Raw genomic sequence first — 22359 nt, forward strand, 5'->3', positions numbered from 1 at the left:
GAGAGAAGAAGGTTGAGAGGTGACTTAATAGAGACATATAAGATAATCAGAGGGTTAGATAGGGTGGACAGGGAGAGCCTTTTTCCAAGTATGGTGACGGTGAGCAGGAGAGGGCATAGCTTTAAATTGAGGGGGTGATAGATATAGGACAGATATCAGATGTAGTGTCTTTACACAGAGAGTAGTCAGGGTATGGAATGCTTTGCCTGCAACGGTAGTAGATTCGCCAACTTTAAGTGCATTTAAGTCATCATTGGACAAACATATGGACGTACATGGAATAGTGTAGGTTAGCTGGGCTTCAGATTGGTATGACTGGTCGGAGCAACATCGAGGGCCGAAGGGCCTGTACTGCGCTGTAATGTTTTATAAATGTTATGCTCATCTAAATACTTCATAAATGTCTTATGGATTCTTGCCTCTACCAGTCTTTTACTTCTAGATAACCATCACCCACTGGGTGAAAAATATTCTATTCAAATCACCTCTGAAACTGCTGCTCCTTAATATATAACTGTGCTTTCTGGTTATTGACCCTCTGACTGAAGAGAAATGTTTCTCCCCATCTACATGTTCTATAGTCTCTAGAACTTTGCATACCTCAATCAGCTTTTCCCTCAGCCTTCACTACTTGAAGGAAATAATAACCCCAGCCTATTTAGTCTGTCTTCATACAGGAGTTGCCCCAAACCAGCCAACATCCTGCTTAACCTACTCTGCACAGTCTCTCATACAAATCACATCCTTCCTAAGTGTGGTGACCAGAACTGCACACAGTATTCCAGGTATAGCCTAACTAACATTGTTAATATATAAGAACGTTATAATCAACATATCATAAAGCTCCATCACTGTCTCCTTGCTCTTGTGCTGAATGCCTTGATTAATAAACGGAAGTGTCCCAAATACCTCCTAAACTGCCTTACCTGCCTGCCCTGCTGCCCTCAATGATCAATGGACATGCACACCAAGGTCCCTTTGATCCTCTGCAGAGTCCGACCACTCGACATGTACTCCCTTGCTTTGTTAATCCTCTTAAAACACGTCACCTCACATTTTTCAGGATTAAATTCCATTTGCCACTGTTCAGCCAATCTAGGCAGCCCACCTATACTGTCCTGTAGACTAAGGCTTTACCACATCATCAATTTTCATATCATCCTTGAAGCCTATACTATAATGATAATATTTCAAACATCCATATCAAGATCACTTATATTCACAAGAAACAGTAAGTGACTCAGCATCAAATCAGGTTTCCAATCACAAAAACACCCTCTGATCATCACTCTCTGCTCCCTATTAGCCAATGTGAATCTAATTTGCCAAACGACTTTGGATCCCATGATGTCACTTCCTATGCGAGACCATGTCAAAAGCCTCACTGAAGTCTATACAGATTATGTCCATTACACTACCCTCAACTACACACTTAACTCCTCAAAAAAAAATTCAAATTTGTTAGACATTTAAAGAAATCATGCTAACTATCACTGATTAATCCTTGCCTTTCCAAGTCAAGATTAATTCTGTGTCTCAGAATGTTTTTCCAATAGTTTCCCTATGACCCATTACCTCACTTTCTAGTAGTTTCTTGGTTCATTCCAACCAACTTTCTTGAATAATGGTACTATGTTAGTTGTCCTCAGGTACCCCTCCTAAAACTGCAAGAGTCTGAAATTAATGTCAGAGCTCGTACAAGCTCCTTGCTCACCTCCAACAACAGCCTGGGATACATCTCATCAGGGCCTGAGGCTGAATCCAACTTTATTCCTGTTAAAATTGATAATATCTCTTCCCTCTCAATGTTAATTCGTTCAAGTATATCACAGTCCCCTTCTCTGATTTATACACCTTTATCACCCTAAGCCCTAAGCTAATTTTCTCCCCAATAGTTAATGATGTCGTTCTAAATTCCTGGTGAACTAACCCACAAATGAGGGCCAACCAATTTGTTTATCTGAAATATCAAGCCATCTTTACTAGTTACAACTGATCTCCTATTACAACAAACTTCACGATCATAACAAAAACAAAAAAAGACAAACATTCCTATTTCTCTAAACCTACCCAACTGATTTACATGGATGTTCTGGCTGACAAATATCTATCAAAGGACCAGTAGTAGATTTAAGACATTATTCTAGGTCATGTGATGGGGCAACTTTATTGCTGGAACAGCACAGCAGGTCAGGCAGCATCCAGGGAACAGGAGATTCGACGTTTCGGGCACAGGCCCTTCTTCAGGGCCTGTGCCCGAAACGTCGAATCTCCTGTTCCCTGGATGCTGCCTGACCTGCTGTGCTGTTCCAGCAATAAAGTTTCAACTTTGATCTCCAGCATCTGCAGACCTCACTTTCTCCATGTGATGGGGCAACTCATGGTGCATTTTAGCACAGTGAGATGTCGGCTCAATTCCCGATTTCAATTTGATTTTCACTGTACAATATATCAGCTCCTGTCCATCTTTCTTTATTCCTGATCATAATTACAAGATTACACAGGGTCATCAAGAATACCTCATGAGAAAAGTCAAGTAGCTCATATCCTCAATGACAAGACAACTGAAGCAAAATTCCCCTTGGATCATAGCACATAGTAGCAACAACAAATCATCTGCCTGTTTTACACTCTGCCTTGATCATCATAAGACCATAAGAAATGGGAACAGAGTTAAGCCATTTTGCACAGCAAGACTGCTCCGTCATTTGATCATGGCTGATATGTTTCTCAATCCCATTCTCCTGCTTTCACCCTATAATCCTTGATCCCTTTACTAATCAAACTCAAAACAGATTAGCATTTTCGCTGAAGTCAATGCAGGCAAACAATTTATTCCGCTGGTGTCCAAGGCAGATTTTACTGTCATGGCCTTAAAAGCAGTGCAGCAGGGAGCAAAATGCCCAAAAGGTGTTTTAACACAAGTTATTTACAATTATTAAGGGGTTTAACAGGACAAACATAAAGGTGTTTCTATCATTGGGGATAGCAGAAGTAGAGGCCAACTGTTAATTCATAAATCCAGTAGGGAATTTAGGAGAGTGGCAAGATTGTGGAACTCACTACCAACTGGTAGGTGTTGAAACAAATAGGATGGTGCATTTATGAGGTTAAACAAGCACCTAATGGCGTGTTGGTTGGGTTGGGTGAATGAGGGTAAAAGGAGGCACGTATGAAGCATAAACACCAAAATAAACAAGTTGTGCCAAATGGCCTGTTTCTATATACTTGATCATAGATATTTTTAATCAACCTGTTCTGACATGTTATAACATACCTCTGGAGCAGGTGGGACTGAACCTGGGCTTTCTGGCCCAGAGGCAGATTCACTACCACTGCACTACAAGAGTTCCTGTATATTTAATAAAATGTGAGGCTTAAAAGCGAATGCAGATTTAAAGCACATATTATGACTGTAAATAGCCAGGAGAAACAGAATGTGCCAGTACATGAAGACTGGGACAAACAAGGTGGCGCTTTACCAATTCCCAAGGCAAATTATGTCTCTTCTCCTCATCACCAGCATTATGGCCTGCAGCCAAAGTCGTGGAAATGGAATTCGTGCACATCCCTTAAAGCTGCTTTAACACTTAAGCTCAGTTTTTGAGAAAGAGGCTTGAATTTGTCACTTTCCATTTCACTTGTTTTCTGTGAAGCTGATCACCTTGCAGACCAGCAGCACATATCCTTACTTCATACATACACAGAGAAACCAATGTGCATACACAAGGCAATGTCATTGCAATCTCAGAGCACAATGACATTACAACAGCATTCCAAACCTCTAGAGTGTTGAGGGCATTCATTGTGCTTAAAGCCACTGCCATAACAAGTGGGTCTCTGGAACATTTGATTTTAATAAAAACACTGGTGTCACAGGCTGCATTGAATTCATGATCATTAGTAAGCAGCACAAGATCAAGATAGAGACAGCTGAAGTAATGAGAAATCTTTTTCTCTCCTTATGAGCTATAATTTGTATAAAAGGTCACAGTGCTTAAGTATTTTCCTAATTCATTTGTTCGCAATACAGGTTGCTGTCTTATTGACATTATGCCTAACACATCCAATCTGCAAACATACAGAGTAGTCGCAGATGCAAGAAGGCTGATAAATAATCGCACAAATATTTCACAAACTGAAGATGTATTTGAAAGGAAAGGTGAGATGGTGTATAGCTGCAACAGCAGATGCAGCTGACTTTAACCTTCAAAGTGTGCTCAACAAAATTCCTCAGGTGAGGGTAAAATGCAAGGTTCAGACTCAGGATCATTGATAAATTACTGAGAGGGGGAGAGAACTAGTTTGGCAACAGAATATGTCAGTAATCAAACAGGCACGCATAAGCTGTGGAGTTTCAGAAAACATTCTTCTGGGGACCAAACTCTTCTTATTGCTTCTGAATGGTACAATACAATGATTAGGATGTCAAATGATTACATTTGATTTAAAGATCGTGAGAAATCTCAATAATCAAACAAAACATCATCCAAACTTTACATAGCAGGTAGGATGCTGGAGCACTGTAGCCGACCAACCAGTATCTTCCTCCGTTACTTAGCACACAAATCTCATGTCAAGAATATTCTTCAACTCAGGTATTTGGTCAAATTGTCTTTCCAATCTGGAGACAGTTCAGTCTTGACAAAAAGTATAAAACTTATGAAACTATATTTATTTCAGCACCAATTCACAAAGAGCGGCACGTTGAAGTGAACACTAAGTTCTGGTTTTAATATCTACACCAAGATAGATTAGATTAGATTACTTACAGTGTGGAAACATGCCCTTCGGCCCAACAAGTCCACACCGCCCCGCCGAAGCGCAACGCATCCATACCCCTATGTCTACCCCTTACCTAACACTACGGGCAATTTAGCATGGCCAATTCACCTGACCTGCACATCTTTGAACTGTGGGAGGAAACCGGAGCACCCGGAGGAAACCCACGCAGACACGGGGAGAATGTGCAAACTCCACACAGTCAGTCGCCTGAGGCAGGAAATGAACGCGGGTCTCTGGCGCTGTGAGGCAGCAGTGCTAACCACTGTGCCACCGTGCCGCCAAACATATCCTCCAGTGCAGTACTGAAGGAGCGCAGCACCAATAAACAGGCCAGAGAGCCATACTAATAACCAGGGGAACAGGGTTCAAATCACACCATTGTAGCTGGAGGAATTTAAATGCAATTAACAAATCTGGAATTTAAAGCACATCATCAGTGTTGACATAAATGAATCAATCAATATCATAAAAGTCCATTTGATTCATTCTGTTTTTTCCAGAAACAAAAACAGAAATTTCTGGAAAACCTCTATTGATGCTGCCAGACATACTGAGAGAAAGCAGAGTTAAAATTTCAAGTCCAGTGACCTGTCTTCAGAACGGATCAGTAATATATTTGTCTGGGTTACAAGCAACTTCAGATCCACAGCAAAGCAACTGATTATTGTCATATGTGTGGTCATTGCCATCAGAACCATTTGAGATATTCTAGGCCAATTCACTGTCATCAACCATACTTATCGATATTCATGTTAAGTTATTGGCACAGTGAGGAAGGACACCAACATAAACTCTTTGGCAGAAAAAGGGCACAGTCTTGATAAACAAAAGTGTATTGCATAGTACTTAATCAGGAGTAAATCTGCATTTGAGTTACATAAGAGGCTCTTCTGGGAAGGGAGGCTAATAGGGAAGACCATGCAGCAGCAAGGGAAAGAGTTCCTGGGGGGCAATTCGGGAGGCACAGCAGAAATTCATCCCAAGAAAGAGGGAGAGAGGATGAGGCAACCATAGCTGACAAGGGGAAGTCAGAGACAGCAGGAAAGCAAAAGATAAAGCATACAATGCGGTGAAAGTTAGTGGGAATCCAGAGGATTGGAAGGCCATTAAAAACCAGGATAACTGTAAAAGAAATAGGATGGAGAAGATGAAATATGAGAGTAAGCTAGGAAGGAATATAAAAGAAGATTGCTCGAGTTTTTTGATAGATATCTAAAAAGTAAGAGCGGCAAGAATGGACATTAGATGCCAGAAAACGAGGCTAGAGAATTAGAACAGGGAACAAAGAAATGATGGAGGAACCGAATCGGCACTTTGCATTAGCATTCATGGTAGAAGGCCCAAGTAGCATGCCAGACCTTAAAAAGATCTGTGTCGGGAAGGAGAGGTGAGTATAGTGACCATCACGAAGAAGAAGGTGCTGGGGAAGCTGCAAGGTTTGAAGGTGGATACATCACCAGACAGGGTGGGCTACACCCGAGGGTTCAGAAGGAGACACCTGCAGAATAAGTGGAGACATTGATGACGATCTTTCAGGAATCAGGAGTCATACAGCAGATCCTTTGGTCCAAGTAGTCCACGTCAACCATGTTCCCAAACTAAACTATTCCCACTGCCTCCATTTGGCATATAGCTATATCCTTCCAAACCTATTCATGTATCTATCCAGATGCCTTTGAAACGGTGTGACTGTACCTACATCTACCACTACCACTGGCAGTTCATTCCACACACAAAACACTCTCGGTAAAACAAGTTGACCCCTACGTCCTTTTTAAATTTTTCACTTGCCACCTTAAAAGTATGTCCTCGGTTTTGAACTCCCCACTGTAGAGAAAAAGACTTTGCTATTCACCTTATCTATACCCCTCACAATTTTATAAACGTCTATAAGGTTTATAGACCTCCTACAGTGCAGTGAAGAAGTCCCAGCCCATCTAGCCTATTTTTATTAATCAAACCCTCCATACCCAGAAACATTCTGGTAAATCTTTGCTGAACCCTCTCCAATTTAACAATGTCTTTCCAATAACATGACATCCAGAACAGTACAATGTACTCCTGATGAGGCCTCACCAATGTCTGTACAACATCAACATGATATCCCAACTCAAAGGTCTCAACAATGAAGGCAAGCATGCCACACACCTTCTTAACCATCCTATTTGTGATGCAAATTTCAAAGAATTATGTACCTGAACCCCTAGGTCTCTATGCTCTGCAATACCACCCAGAGCTCTACAACTTATTGTCTAAGTCTTGCCTTTGTTTGTTCTACCAAAATGCAGTACCTCACATTTATCCAAGTTAAACTCCATCTGCCACTCCTCAGGGTCTTGTAAAATGCCTAATGTAAAACCCCTGTTTAAGAGGAGGAGGCGGCAGGAGATAGGAAACTAAAAACTGGTGATCCTGACCTCAGTCATTGCTAAGGTTTTAGAGTCTATTATTAAGGATGAGATCACTGAGTACCTGGAAGTGAGTGATAAAATAGGGCTGAGTCAGTACAGCTTTGAAGAGAAAATGAGGTCTGCAGATGCTGGAGATCAGAGATGGAAATGTGTTGCTGGAGAAGCGCAGCAGGTCAGGCAGCATCTAGGGAACAGGAGAATTGACGTTTCGGGCATTCCTGAAGAAGGGCTAATGCCCGAAACGTCGATTCTCCTGTTCCCTAGATGCTGCCTGACCTGCTGCGCTTCTCCAGCAACACATTTCCATCTCAGTACAGCTTTGTCAAGGGGATGTCATGCCTGCCAAGTCTGAGAATTCTTTGAGGTGGTAAAACAGCAAGTTAGACAAAGGACAGCCAGTGGACGTGGTCTATTTGGATTTCCAGAAGGCCTTCGATAAGATGCTGCAGAGGACACTGCTAAATAAAATAACAGCCCCTGGATTTAGAGGAAAACTACTGGCATAGGTAGAGTATTGGGGATAATGGGGTCTTTTCCAAGATGGCAGCTGGTAACGTGAAGTTCCACAGGGGTCAATATTGGGATCACAACTGTTCACATTATACATCAATGATGTGGACAAAGGAACAAAGGGCATTTTTGCTGAGTTTGCAGATGACACAAAGATAGGTGGAGGAACAGGTTATGTTGAGAAAATAGGGAGGCTGCAGAAGAACTTAGACATGCTAGGCAAGTGTGCAAAGAAAAGGCAGATAGAATACGGAGAGAAATTGTGAGGTTTTACACTGTGATCGGAAGAATAGAGGCGTAAATTATTTTCTAAACGGGAAAAGGTTTGGAAATCTGTAAAACTAATGGACTTAGGAATACTAGGTCAGGATTCTTTCAAGGTTAACATGCAGGTTCATTTAGCAGTTAGGAAGGCAAATGCAATATTAGTATTGATTTCAAGAGGGTTAGAATACAAGAGCAATACTGATGAGCTTGCATTTGGAATATTGCGAGCAGTTTTGGGCCCCATTTTTAAGGAAGGATGTGCTGGCTTTGGAGGGAGTTCAGAGGATGTTTACAAGAATGACTCCAGGATGAAGAGCTAGTCATATGAGGAGTGGTTGACAACTTTGAGTCTATACTCGATGGAGTTTAGAAGGATGAGGGGGGGATCTGATTGAAATTTACAGAATACTGAGGCCAGAATAGAACAGATATGGAGATGTTCCTACTGGTAGGAGAGACTAGGACCCGAGGGCACAGCCTCAGAGCGAAGGGTCGACAAGTTGGAACTGAGATGAGGAGAGATTTATTCAGCCAGAGGATGGTTATTCTGTGGAACTCACTGTCACAGACGGCTGTGTAAGCATAGTCATTGGATGTACTTAAAACAGAGAGAGATAGGTTCTTGATTAGTAAAGAGATTAAGGATTATGAGGTGGGAGAATAGGGTTGAGAAACATATCAGCCATGGCAGAGCAGACTTGATGAGCCAAATGACCTAATTCTGCTCCTATATCTGACAGTCTTATAAATGGTTATTGTATCAAAGATTCATATGTTGCTGGCACTAAGTTGTTCATCAGCAGCGTCAATAGGCATAACTTTCCTTTCACGTTAACAGTCTACTATCGTTCTCTCCTGAATGCATCAGCTGCCATTGGGGTACTTGTTTCTTCTTGGCCCAATTGCACAGACTCTCCCACTTGGGTATAGGTCTCTCACAGAGTCATACAAATGTACAGCACGTAAACAGACTCTTCGGTCCAACTCGTCCATACCGACCAGATATCCCAATCTAATCTAGATCCATTTACTAGCACTTCACTCATATCCCTCTAAACCCTTTCTATTCATATACCTATCCAGATACCTTTGAAATATTGCAATTGTACCAGTCTCCACCACTCGCTCTGGCAGCTCATCCCATACACACACCACTATTTGCCCCTGATGTCCCTTTTAAAGCTTTCCCTTCTCACCCAAAACCTATGCCCTCTAGTTCTGGACTCCCCCAACCCAGGGGGAGTCTATTTATCCTATCCATGCCCCTCAAGATTTCATAAAACTCTATAAGGTCATCTCTCAGCCTCTAATGCGCCAGGAAAAAACAGCCCCAGCCGATTCAGCCTCTCCCTACAGAACAAACAACAAAGAACATTACAACACAGGGACAGGCCTTTTGGCCCTCCAAGCCTGTGCCAATCCATATCTTCTATCCAAACCTGTCACCTATTTTCTAAGGATCTGCACCCCTCTGCTCCCTGCCCATTGATGTATCTGTCTAGATATATCTTAAATGATGCTATCGCACTCGCCTCTACCACTTCCGCTGGCAACGCATTCAAGGCACTCACCATCCTCCGAGTAAAGAATTTTCTACTCATATTTCCTTTAAACTTTTCCCCTCTCATGTTGAACTAGTGACCCCTAGTAATTGAGATCCTCACTCTGGGAAAAAGCTTCTTGCTATCCACCCTGTCTATATGGAGAAAGTGAGGACTGCAGATGCTAGAGACCAGAGTTGAAAAATGTGGGGCTGAAAAAACACAGCAGGCCAGGCAGCATCCGAGGAGCAGGAGAATCGACGTTTCGGGCATAAGCCTGGCCTGCTGTGTTTTTCCAGCACCACATTTTTCAACCCTGTCTATATGTCTCATGATTTTGTAGACCTCAAATTAGGTCCCCCTCAACCTCCATCTTTCTAATGAAAATAATCCTAATCTACTCAACCTCCCTTCATAGCTAGTGCCCTCCATACCAGGCAACATCCTGGTGAACCTCCTTTGCACCCTCTCCAAAGCATCCACATCCTTTTGGTAATGTGGGGACCAGAACTGTATGCAGTATTCCAAATGTGGCCAAACCAAAGTCCAATACACAACTGTGACATGGCCTGCCAACTCTTGTACTGAATACCTTGTCCGATGAAGGAAAAAGCTCCTTTCCTTTTATTCCTGCATGGGATGAGGGCATCACTGGCCAGGTCAGCATTTGTTACCCATCCCCAGAGGGCAGTTAAGTGTTAATCACATTACTATGGAATCTGGAGTAACATGTAGGACAGTCCAGGTAAGGGCTGCAGTTTCCTTCCTTAAAAGGAAATTAATAAACCAGTTTTTTTTCTAACAATCAATAATGGTTTCATTGCCATCATTAGACTCTTTATTATAGGTATTTATTGAATTCAAATTCCACCATTTGCCATGGCAGGATTTGAATCCGAATTCTCAGAACATTAGCTGAGTTTCTGCATTAACAGTCTAGCAATAACACCAATAGGCCATCACTTCCCCAGTATCAAAAGGGAAAGGTATTGCTTATTCTGCCGAAACCTGGAATTGAACCAGGGACTTTTAGATCTTCAGTCTAACACTTTCCCAACTGAGTTATTTCAGCTATTTCTCCCATCACAGAGGAAAATGTAGAAACAAAATAAGTCCAAAATAAACTGCAAGACTTAAACATTTCTAAACCAAATATAGAGTAAAGTACCAAAAGTCTCCGGTGAAATGGTTAATATGTTTATACAGTAAATAAAGTACATGTCTTGAATTATGTATCAAAAGAAAGAAATCAATATTTAAAATAGAACTCCGAATTATAATACTTTGTATCAATTTGCATGAATTATGTTAAGCATGTTTGGAAAAGGTGCAAGAATGGTGAACTATATTTAACATAAAAACAGCACGTTCCCACTTTGAATTAAAGACAATAAGAAAATTGCATACAAAACAAAAGGGTTTCTTTTTATTTGCCTTTTTGTAACAGCTTGTGATGAGTGGAATTTTCTTTTCTGATATACTATATTTAGATTCAATAAAGTTACTTTTAAAACAAACTTTAACTTAAGATGCATAGATGAAAAAATGTTTTTGGCTAATGATTCTCATCATAAATGTTTCTAATAGCACATTCAGAATCATTCATCATCTCAGCGACACTAGAAGCAATAATTGTCATAACCCGTAGAACCTGTTCCTGAAACCAAAGGCATAAGCCATAAATATTGTGTGGTTATATACCACTCATACAAGTTTATTTTGAGGAAAATGATAGTTTTTGTTAAAATAATAATTTGAAAATCTCAAGTATACAACAACTACCCTTTCTCATGAAAATACATTGCAATTAGAAAAGGCTTAGAATGCAAACATGAGGAGCCAACATTTATATGCAGCTGCAGCCCAGTCCTAGTTTCACAGACCTGAGAAAATCTCTAGAAGACAGAAAGATTAGGAGCACCTAACAGATGCCTTTAAGACTCTGAAAGGTTTAACAAGATAGATGTAAAAATGTGATCTTTCCAGTTGTGAAGTCCATAATTCAAGTTATAAATTCAAGATAGTAATAAATCAAGATTGTAAAAGAAATAGTCATACTCCTGAAGGTGAGAATGTGGAATGCATTACTACAGGAGCTGGTGTGGAAAACAGCACTGATGCATTTAAGATGGAGCTAGATCAGTTCATGAGAGAGAAAATAAAGCTGTGTTAAAGTGGTGGGATGAAGAGAGGTGGAAAGAGATTTGTGCTGAACTTAAATACTGCCAAATGGCCTTTTCTACAACTTCAAAGTCTACTAAATTCAAAGCAAATGTACTGCACTTAGCTTGTTCCTAAATAAAGCTGGCCTTATCAGATAAAACATTCAAATTTGGTTTTGCTTGAGACAGGAACAGTTTCTCTCCCAAGGCAGAAAATCAACTATCTCCAATCTGTACATGAGATTATCAAAGTTTATTTCCTGGTCAAAATTTCAAAATAAAAATGTCACTGAAAATATACTCTGTTTGAACTCAATAAAATGACAATAATGGCAACGAAAATTCATTTAAGGTTTCTTTATATTTCTTGAGTCCAGAGTCTTGAGAAATGGGGTATAGATATTTTTAAAGCCCCATCTACTTCTTCATCAAAATTTAGCCAATGACAAAAAAAAGCCAAAGCAAATTTAAAATATAATTCTCTTCTCATGTCAAATAACAGACACCCAAAAACAGTTTCACAACAGCAGTTGATGCAATTGGTAAAAACTCAAAAACAAAATTAAAGCAGTTTAAAAGAAAAAACACTGGCCCAGATTTTTTAGTCAGTAATTGCAGACCATGAAAAAAAAATCTGCCGACATAAGATCTAGCAGTCTCCAGTTCCCATTTCCCAATGTTAATTTTATTCTGCTTTCAGTTGGAGGGGAGCTCTGGTATCCAGCAACAATGAATCATCAAGCAGGCTAAACAGTTAATCAGTGAAAAATCAAATGCTACAAAGTCAGAAAGTAAAAGGTTGTCACTTTTTCTCATTTTACAGCAAAAAAAAAATGGGGAACATGAAAACTGAAATATCATAAACTTATTTGAAAAATCTGGAAAGTTTTTGCATAGATTGGGAAACATCTGACATGTATACATTAGCTTTTCAGAGCCAGAAAGGGTGTTCAACAATAACTGAATTTTAATAGACAGTTACATTGCATTCAACAAAGTGTAAAATTAACAGTGTTCACATTGAGACTAAGAATACAAATTTTTCATTTGCCAGGGCTTCAACTGTGCTCCCTCGGAAGCAGGGAATGGTTGACAACCATGCATGGATTGCCACATTGTACTGCACCTGATGAGTTGCTGGAGGTTACTCTCAGTGAAACAACTGCTATCTTTGCATTCTTAAACTGTCAATACAACCACAAAATCTGGGGTATTCATCTATTGTATTGAACGTGTTTTACACTAATGGGAAGTTTTCCACGCTGAACACCAACTTGGGGAGGACTTAAATGTACATCACCAAGAATGGCCAGGAAGCACCATAACTTTCTGAGCTGACCAAATCACCTGAAAGACATAACTTCTAGATTGAGGCTGTGGCAGGTGGGAATCTAAAAAGGGAAAACTACTTGACGCCATCTTCAGTAATCTGCCCATGACAGTACAGGTAGGCATAACCACTGAACATTCCTTGTCCATACTCCTTTAGAATGTTGGTGATGTCACACAACACAATGGAGGGCATTCCTCAAAGTGAACTTGGGACTGGACAGAGTTTGCAGCAGTCAGTATCACTGCATTGATGACTGGGAGCAAAGTTTCGTTTAAGCAGTACTGACCAGCATTGACTTCCAGTTTCTGAAGCTGTTGCCATGGATGGACCTCAGAGGTCAGATCAGCAGAAAAAAAATTAGAAGGAACACTGACGAAAAGAAGCATGCAGCAGTTAGTAATACTTTGAAGCATGCTGGGGAGACTGCACAGCATTAGCATCACTATGAAGTAGACTGGGAGGTGTGCACAGTGGTCAGCATCGCAGTGGAACAGACAGGGAACAGCGTGCAACAGTGAGCATCACGATGAACCAGACTGATCAAGACTAAAACAGTGCAAGGTATAGCACTTTCATAAAAAGGATGGACCTTTCAAACAATGGAGAGAGCGCACGCGGGAGAGAAATGTTGTTGTTGAAGTAACAGTAATTAGCATTGTTGGGGTAAAGGAGACTGTTCACTGCAGCAAAGACAGAATCATAAAGGTTATATCACATACCTGGAACCAACGAGAAGAGCATCTCTTCTGCACTGGAGAAAAACTGAAGAGAAACTGAAGAGTGGGAAAGGAAGGACCCAGTTATCATGGTCCACCAAGATACCAACAACATAGGCAGGACAACAAAACACTTAGCAAATATGAGCACTTGATGGGCCAAGGAACGGCAGATGGAGTTTAATTTAGATAAATGCAAGGAGCTGCATTTTGGTAGGGCAAATCAGGACAGGACTTACAGACTTAAAGATTAGGTCCTGGGGAGAGTTGCCAAACAGAGAAACCTCAAAGTGCAGGTTCAGAGTTCCTTAAAAGTGGAGTTCCAGATAGACAGGATAGTGAAGATATTGTCAACGTATTGAGTATAGGAGTTGGGCGGGCACGTTGCAGCTGTACAGGACATTGGTTAGGCCACTTTTGGAATACTGTGTTCAATTCTGGTTATCCTGCTTTGGAAAGATGTTGTGAAACTTGAAAGGGTTCAGAGAAGATTTACAAGGATGGTGCCAGGGTTAGAGGGTTTGAGACATACGGAGACAATAAATAGGCTGGGGTGCTTTTGCCTGGAGAATCAGAGGCCAAGGGGTGACTTTATACAGGTTTATAAAATCATGAAGGGCATGGATAAGGTAAATAGTCACGGTCTTTTCCCCAAGGTAGGCATAGGTTTAAGGTGAGAGGGGAAAGATTTTAAAAGGGACCTAAGGGGGAATGTTTTCGTGCAGAGGATGGGGTGTGTATGAATCACAGAAGCATAGAATTCCTACATTGTGTAAACAAGCCATGAGGCCCAACAAGTCCACACTGACCGTCTGAAGAGTAACCCACCCAGACCCATTCCCCTACGTTTACCATTGATGCATGCACCTAACCTACACATCCCTGAACATTATGGGCAATTTAGCATGGCCAAATCACCTCACCTGCACATGGTTGGACTGTGGGAGGAAACTGAAGCACCCTGAGGTAGCCTATACAGACACAGGGAGAACATGCAAACACCACAGAGTTGCCTGAGGCTAGAATTAAACTTGGGACCCTGGTGCTGTGAGGCAGCAGTGCTAGCCACTGAGCCACCGTGCCGCCCTAAATGAACTGCCAGAGGAAGTGGAGGCACGTACAATTACAACATTTAAAAGGCATCGGATTTTATGAATAGGAAGGGTTTACAGGGATATGGGCCAAATGCTGGCAAATTAAACTAGGGTCTGTGTTGTACATCTGTATGATTGAGGGCTAAATTCAAAAGCAGAACTACAAAAGTTATGTATGGATTCCTACCAGAACCACATGCAAATTGGTGTAGGTTAAAGAGGACTAATAATTAGATTTAACGAGTAATGGGTTGAAAGGTTTTTGGGAGCAGACAGAAAAGTGATCAAGAAAGAACGAGAAGAGATTGGCCATGATCATATTAAATGGCAGAGCCAGCTCAAGGGCTGAGTTGCCTACTCCTTGTCCTTTTTAGGGACTCACCTGGCTCAAAGGTTGGCGAGATAGAAATGGGTTACAATTTGTGGAGTACTAGCACGAGGGAAAAAGAGAAATGATCCATTGGGACAGGCTTCATTTCAACCATGCTGGGACCAATGTCTTGCTAAATCGTACAATTGTGGATAGGGGTTGAAATTATTTAGGGTGGGGAAAGATTCAGTTGAAGGAAAGTTTAGAAAATCAAAAAGAAATGATACATCATAAGTGCAGGACAAAGAAGAGGTGAATGATAATCAAAGTTAGATAGGAAAGGTAGAAAATAGTGGAAGAGTGAAGCAAAAGTTAGAACCAGAGAGAGCAATCATCATAAAAAGTTTAAGGCTGCTTATCTGAATGCATACAACATTTGTAATAAGATGAATTGATACCACAAAGGGTGGCAGAGGCTTGGAACTCTCTCCCACAATTGAAAATTGATGCCAGGTCAGTTATCAGTTTTAAATTGGAGATAGTTTTTATTGTTTAGCAAAGGTATTAAGAGATATGGACCAAAGGCAGGTATCTGTTCTCATATTTCGAAATAAAACACAATTAATATGACTTGATAGCTATTACAGAGATTTTGACCAAGGCTGCAAATTCAATATTCAAGGGTATTTCACATTCCAGAAGAATAGGCAAAAAAGAAACATAGATGGGAAGACTTGTTAATAAATAATGATATCAGTGTGTTGGGGAGTAATGGTAAAGATGCAATTGATCATGGTGTGGAATACATTTGCATGGAAATCAGGAATGGAATGGCAAGGGAAAGAAGTCACTATTAAGAGATTTCTATAGGCCCTGAGCAGTTGCCTCACTACAGGGGAAAGTATAAACCAATATATAATGGAGGCTTATAAAAGGTTTGTATATTGAATAGACAAATCAAACGAGCAAGGGTTACTTGGAAGATGAATTTCCACATTCCTAAATAAAAAATGAATACAACTTAATAGCTATTACCGAGATGTGGTTACATGGTGAGCAAGACTGCAAACTCAATAGTCAAAAGGTAAACATAAACAAAAAGGGAGCCTACCTGAGAATCAGCTATTTTAAATCTAGCAACATGTAACAGGATGAGATTAATAATAGATCACGTAGTGAAGGATCCTCTCGGGGATAGCAATCACAACCTGAGACATAGAATTTGAGTCTCAGGGAGAGAAACCCAAGTCCTCATCTTAAATAAGGGCAATTAGAGAGCTATGAAGAGAGAGTTACGTAAAGTGGGCTGGCAAAACAGATGAAGACGAAAGTCGGTGGATGAGCAGTGGCAAACATTTAAGCAGATATTTCACAACACTGACCAAATATTTCTTCCGGGTCAAAAGACCCAATGAGAAGAATGAACCACTTGTGGTTAATAGTCAAGGCAAGTATCCAATCAAGAACTAAGCAATACAAAGCAGCAAAAATTAGGTAGGCCTGAGGTTTTGGAATTATTTTATGAATCAGATGTATTATAAAATATGGAAAAATGGGAAACAGGTAAGAAAAAAAAACAAGGAAAGGAAAGATAATGTAAACAAAGATTTTGCACTGGTCTTCAAGAAACTATAAACATCCCAAAGGTAGCGGATAAGTAAGATGTTAACGGGAGGAAGGATCCTGTAACAGTCTCTATCACAAGGTACAAATTATTTGACAAAACTAATGGGACTAAAAGCAGGCAAGCCCACAGCATCTGATGGCCTGCATCCGAAGGTTTTAAAGGAAGAGGCTGCAGAGATAACGGAGGCATTGATCAAAATTTCCCCGAATTTACTGGATTCAAGGAACGTTGCTTCAGATTTGGAAACTACTAATGTGATACCAATATTCAAGAAGTGAGGGAAACAGAAAATTGAAAACCATAAGTCAGTTAACCTAACACCTGCCATTAGGAAAATGCTTGAGTCCATTATTAAGAAAGATAGTATTTGGACAAATAGAAAAGCTTAATGCAATTAAACAAAGTCAACATGATTCTGTGAAAGGGAAATAATGTTTGACAAATTTATTGGAATTCCTTGAGGAGATATCAAGCAAAATTGACAAAAGAGAACAGGTAGATGCAGTGTGTTTGGATTTTCCAAAAGGCATTCATAAGAAACACAAACTAGCAGGATTGGCTATTTGGCCCTTTGAGCCTGCTTCTCCATTCAATATGATCCTCTATCTCAATGCCATATTCCTACTTTCTCCCCTTGGCGTCTTCAAAATCTAAAAATCTACTGATCTCTGAATTGAATATATTTAGTGACTTGGTCTCCACAGTCTTCTGCAGTCGTGTATTCCACAGGTTTGCGACTCTTAGACGTTTGGACAACTAGATGAATAGGAAAGATTTAGAAGGAAATGGACCAAACCCAGGAAAATGGGACTAGTTTAATTTGGGAAACCTGGTTGGCATGGACCAAAGAGACTGGTTCCATGCCATATGATTCAGTCCAAAATGATCAATCCAATATCCTGAGACTGTGACCTTTGGGTCTAAACATTCCAACCAAGGGAATTATCTTTCCTGTTCTTGTCTGTAAAACCAGTTAGAATTTTAGATTGTTTTAAGGTGCCAAATTATTGAACGACATAGGAGCTCAAAGTATTGGAGATAATGTATTAGTATGGATCGTGGATTGGTTAACACAGAAGGAAGAGTCCTGATTAATGGGACTTTTTCAGGTTGGAAAGATATAGCTACTGGACTGCCATTAGGATTAGTCTTAGAGCTTCAAATATTTATTATTTATATTAATTCAGAACAGAGGACATTATGTGATATCTCCAAATTTGCTGACAATACAAAACCAGGTCGGAGGGCATGTTGTGCTGAGGACATTGGGAATCTGCAGTGGGATACTGACAGGTTGAGTGACTGGCAAAAACTCAGCAGGTGGACTTTAATGTATTCAAGGATGAGACAGGCAGAATCAAAAGTAGATGAGAAAGATGCCAAAATAAGTGTAGTGCAGAGAAGTCTCTTTGTTCTTGCTCATGAAACACAAAAGATTAGCATGCATGTCCAGCAAGCAGTTAAGATGGCAAATTTGATTTTTTTCTTGTCTTTTTGCTAGGAGTTTGGAGCTTTAAAATAGGAAATTCTGGATTAGTGGTGCTGGAAGAGCACAGCAGTTCAGGCAGCATCCAAGGAGCAGCGAAATCAACGTGCCTGAACTGCTGTGCTCTTCCAGTACCACTAATCCAGAATCTGGTTTCCAGCATATGCAGTCATTGTTTTTACCTCTTTAAAATTGGAAAGTCCAGTTACAATTATACAGTGTGTTGGTGAGGGCCTATCTGGAGTTCTGCACGTAGATTTCGTCCCGCATTTAAAAAGAATATACTGGCATGGGGGGGCAGTTCAAAAGAGGTTCATCTACCTGATTCCTGGGATGAAAGGGTTGGCTTACTAAGAACTACTAAACAGTTTAAGTCTTTATTAATTCAAATTTAGAAGAATGAAGGTTGAAACATATAAGATTCTGAGGGGGGCTTGACAGGATAGATTTGAGATAATGCTTCCACTATCAGAGGAATCTCAAACTAATGAACACACTGACAGAACAAGGGGATACTCATTTAAAATTACATTGTAAAGGAATTTGTTCTCCCTGAGCACAATGATTGTCTGGAATTCTTAACCCCAGAAGCCAGATCATAAAGAACTTAAAAAGGTGAAGGACAGATGTTTTAAGTATTAGAAAGCTGACAACTATGAAAGAGAAATTGAAGCATGAAAGCTGGCAAGAATTAGGATTTAAGGCTTGGGGCAAATCAGCTTTAATCTTGTTAAATGGCAGGACAGGATTGAGGGGCTGAATGGAATACTCCTGGCTACATTTGTCATGTTTGTTGCCACAAGGATTGTGCAATGGTCACTAACAGTTATGTACAAACACATCTGCGTAGGCAGTTGGTGAGGATGAGGGCAAAAATGTTTTTGCTTCACCATCTTCCACAGATCCAACCTAGCAATTACATCCTTTAGGATTCAGTCACTCAGTCGTGGTGCTGCTGAACCACAGTATCACAGACATTGAAGTCACCTACCCAGCATTAATTGCTCCAGGGAATACTGATGGATTTTCAGTTCTGTCACGGTTACTTTAATAGACTCCAGGGACAGGACAAGGTTCACCACCTTCACCTGGACAGCAGACTGTTGATTGGAGGGAGCCACGAGAGGCAGCTCCATCCCATACTCACACTTCACCCCAAGAAAGGGGGGTCCATACTCCTGACCCACCCCTGGGGGTGGGGGAGTCCCACACTCTCGCCGCCCCCACCCCCCGGGTCCCACACTCTCACTGCACCGCCCTCCCCCGGGGTGGGGGTGCGGAGGGTCCCACACTCTCACTGTGACCCCGGCGATGGGGGGGGTCCCAGTTGGATTTAATTTTAAAGGTAACTGACATTCACGAGCACGAGCGCGGGCGCGGGCGCGGGTGCGGGTGCCGCGTGCCGGCGCCGCTTTACCCCCAACCCCGGCGTCTCTCTTTCCCAGTAAAACACAGCGCGCTCACCTCCTCACCTCCCGGAGACACTCCGCCCGAGCTGCGGGACCGTCCTCGCCAGGCCGCTTCACTCATACTGCCCTTCACCCTTTCCGTCCACTCACACCGAGATGTGCCAGTCCGGTTCGCCGCTGTGGAGACTCCCGTCCCCCTCTCCGTACAGTCCAGAGCCGACCCCTAGAGTCGCTCCGACCAACTGCCGGAGGCGGCGGCGGCTCCTCCCCGGGAGGACAGCGCCACCTGCAGCGCAGGAGTCTTCAATGCAACAGCATCAACAGGCAGAGTGTGACAGCACCGCAGGAGATGGGGAATTGGGACAACACCCCAAAGATCAGGAGGCTTAATAATCAGAAAGCACAGATTATTTACCAGCGACAACAAGCAAAGGGAAATGATGAGTCTGACTTTTTAAATACAATCAGTTACGATGTGCAATGCACAGAGCAATGGAAGCAGGTGCAACAGTAACTTTCAAAAGAAAGTTGGATAAATACTTGGAAACCGAAAAGCAAAAGTTGTTGGGTATGAATAAAGACTGAAAAAGCACAACTATTTGGTGGTCTCTTTCAGAACGTCGACACACATATAGGAACCTTCCCAAACGAAAGCAATTCAAACCATTCCAAGTGTCTCCCCCTATTGTAAATACATCATCCTTGATAGCATTTGCTAAATCTCTGCACCCTTTCCAAGGCCTACACAATTTTTGAAAAGTGTACTATCCCTGAAATGTCCACAGTGATTTAAGGAGGCTTTGCCTAATTGTTATTGTTCAAGTCTGAATATTTATAAAGCTTAGAATGCACTAAGGACCCATCTGAAGTGTGAATCTAGAAAATATTGCAGACAGCAAGTTTTGAGAACATTTGTAGTTCAGGTTGAGCTTATGGATGTCAGTTTGCTTGCTGAGCTGGAAGGTTCGTTTTCAGATATTTTGTCATCAACCCAATGGTGGCACCAACCCAAGGAAACCCAAACACACTGGGTCACTAACACCAGTGCTTCACTGATGATTTTCTGATGTTTCGTCACAGTATGGTGACGAAACATCAGAAAATGAAACTTCCAGCTCAGCGAGCAAACATACATCCACAATGTTGCAGACAGCATCATGGAATGACCTCAACTCATTAGATTAGATTACCTAGAGTGTGGAAACAGGCCCTTCGGCTCAACAAGTCCACACCAACCCTCCGAAGAGTAACCCACCCAGGCACATTTCCATCTGACTAATGTACCTAACACTATTTTTGGTCTTACAGTAGGATAAAAAGAGGGCTGAAGGGTCTGTACTGTGCTGTACTGTTCTACATTCTGATGTATATTTTTCTAATTTTGCTCATGACACAAAACTAGGCAGAATGTGTGTTGGTTTGAAGTGAATTTAGAGAGGCTAAATGGTATGGCAAAAACATAGTAGATATAGTACAGAATGGAAAAGTGTGAAGTTATCTACTTTGGTAGGAGGAACTGAGGTGCTGAGTTTTTCTTAGATGGTGAGAGATAAGAGAGTGTCATTTTCCAAAAGAACTTGAGCATCATTGTTCATGAATCACAGAAAGCCAACATGCAAGTACAGTAAGCAATTGAGAAGATAAATGCTATGTTAGCATTTATTACAAGAGGATTTACTATACATAAGTGAAAATATTTCACTTCAGTTGTCCAAAATTGTGGTGAAACTGTTTAGGGCCCCCTATTCAAGGGAGTATAGCCTTGCCATGGAGTATGAGCAGTCCAGGTTCACCCGATTAACTCCTGAGGTACAGGACTATCCTAAGGAGCAATTGTATTCTGGATGTAGGTTTGCTCGCTGAGCTGGAAGGTTCACATTTAGACATCTCATCACCATACTAGGTGACATCTTCAGTGAGTCTCTGGATAAAGCATAGGGTCATACAGCATGGAAACAGACCCTTCGGTCCAACCTTTCCATGCCGACCAGATATCCCAATCCAATCTAGTCCCACCTGTCAGCACCCAACCCACATCCCTCCAAATCCTTCCTGTTCATATATCCATCCATCCATCCAAATGCCTCTTAAATGTTGCAATTATACCAGCCTCCACCACATCCTCTGGCAGTCTGCTTTGTATTTCTATGTTTGGGTTTCTTTGGTGATGTCATTTCCTGTTCTTTTCCTCAGGGAGTGATAAATGGGGTCCAAGTCAATGTGTTTGATGATAGAGTTCCAGTTGGAATGCCATGCTTCTAGGAATTCTCATGTGTGTCTCTGTTTGGTTTGTCCTAGGATGGATGTGTTGTCCCAGTCAAAGTGGTGTCCTTCCTTATCTGTATATAAGGATAAGGAAGAGAGGGTCATGTCATTTTGTGGCGAGTTGATATTTGTGTATTCTGGTGGCTAGTTTTCTGCCTGTTTGTCCAATGTAGTGTTTGCTACAGTTCTTGCACAGTATTTTGAAAATAACATTAGTTTTGCTTGTTGTCTGTATAGGTCTTTCAAGTTCATTAACTGCTGTTTTAGTGTGTTGGTGGGTTTGTGGGCTACAACGATGCCAAGAGGTCGAAGTAGTCTGGCAGTCATTTCCGGTGACTGTATTCTCTATGACTTTGAAGGATGACAGGTAATCTAACTGAAACTGACAAAATTCTTAAAGGGCTAGATAGCATGATGCATGATGGATGTTTCACCTGGGATTC

General features: G+C 41.3%; 1 protein-coding gene and 1 non-coding gene across 12 annotated transcripts in view; both read right to left on the reverse strand.

The window, feature by feature from the left end:
- LOC122551006 (membrane-associated phosphatidylinositol transfer protein 2) overlaps window positions 1–20387 on the reverse strand; it is a 475269-nt gene extending 454882 nt beyond the window's left edge. For 4 of the 11 annotated variants that reach the window (XM_043692618.1, XM_043692615.1, XM_043692619.1 and 1 more), the window contains exon 1: window positions 19707–20387. The gene's annotated coding sequence lies outside the window, so the exon portion shown is untranslated. Of the gene's footprint in view, window positions 1–13728; window positions 13783–19706 lie in introns of all 11 variants that reach the window. The other 7 variants (XM_043692617.1, XM_043692616.1, XM_043692613.1 and 4 more) reach the window with 7 other exon arrangements.
- Window positions 10514–10586, reverse strand: trnaf-gaa. The gene has a single exon. It is a non-coding gene; the product is annotated as a tRNA-Phe (tRNA).
- Window positions 20388–22359: the final 1972 nt, after the last annotated feature.

The sequence above is a fragment of the Chiloscyllium plagiosum genome, chromosome 6 (assembly GCF_004010195.1).
Source record: "Chiloscyllium plagiosum isolate BGI_BamShark_2017 chromosome 6, ASM401019v2, whole genome shotgun sequence".
In the NCBI taxonomy this organism is placed as follows: Eukaryota; Metazoa; Chordata; class Chondrichthyes; order Orectolobiformes; family Hemiscylliidae; genus Chiloscyllium; species Chiloscyllium plagiosum.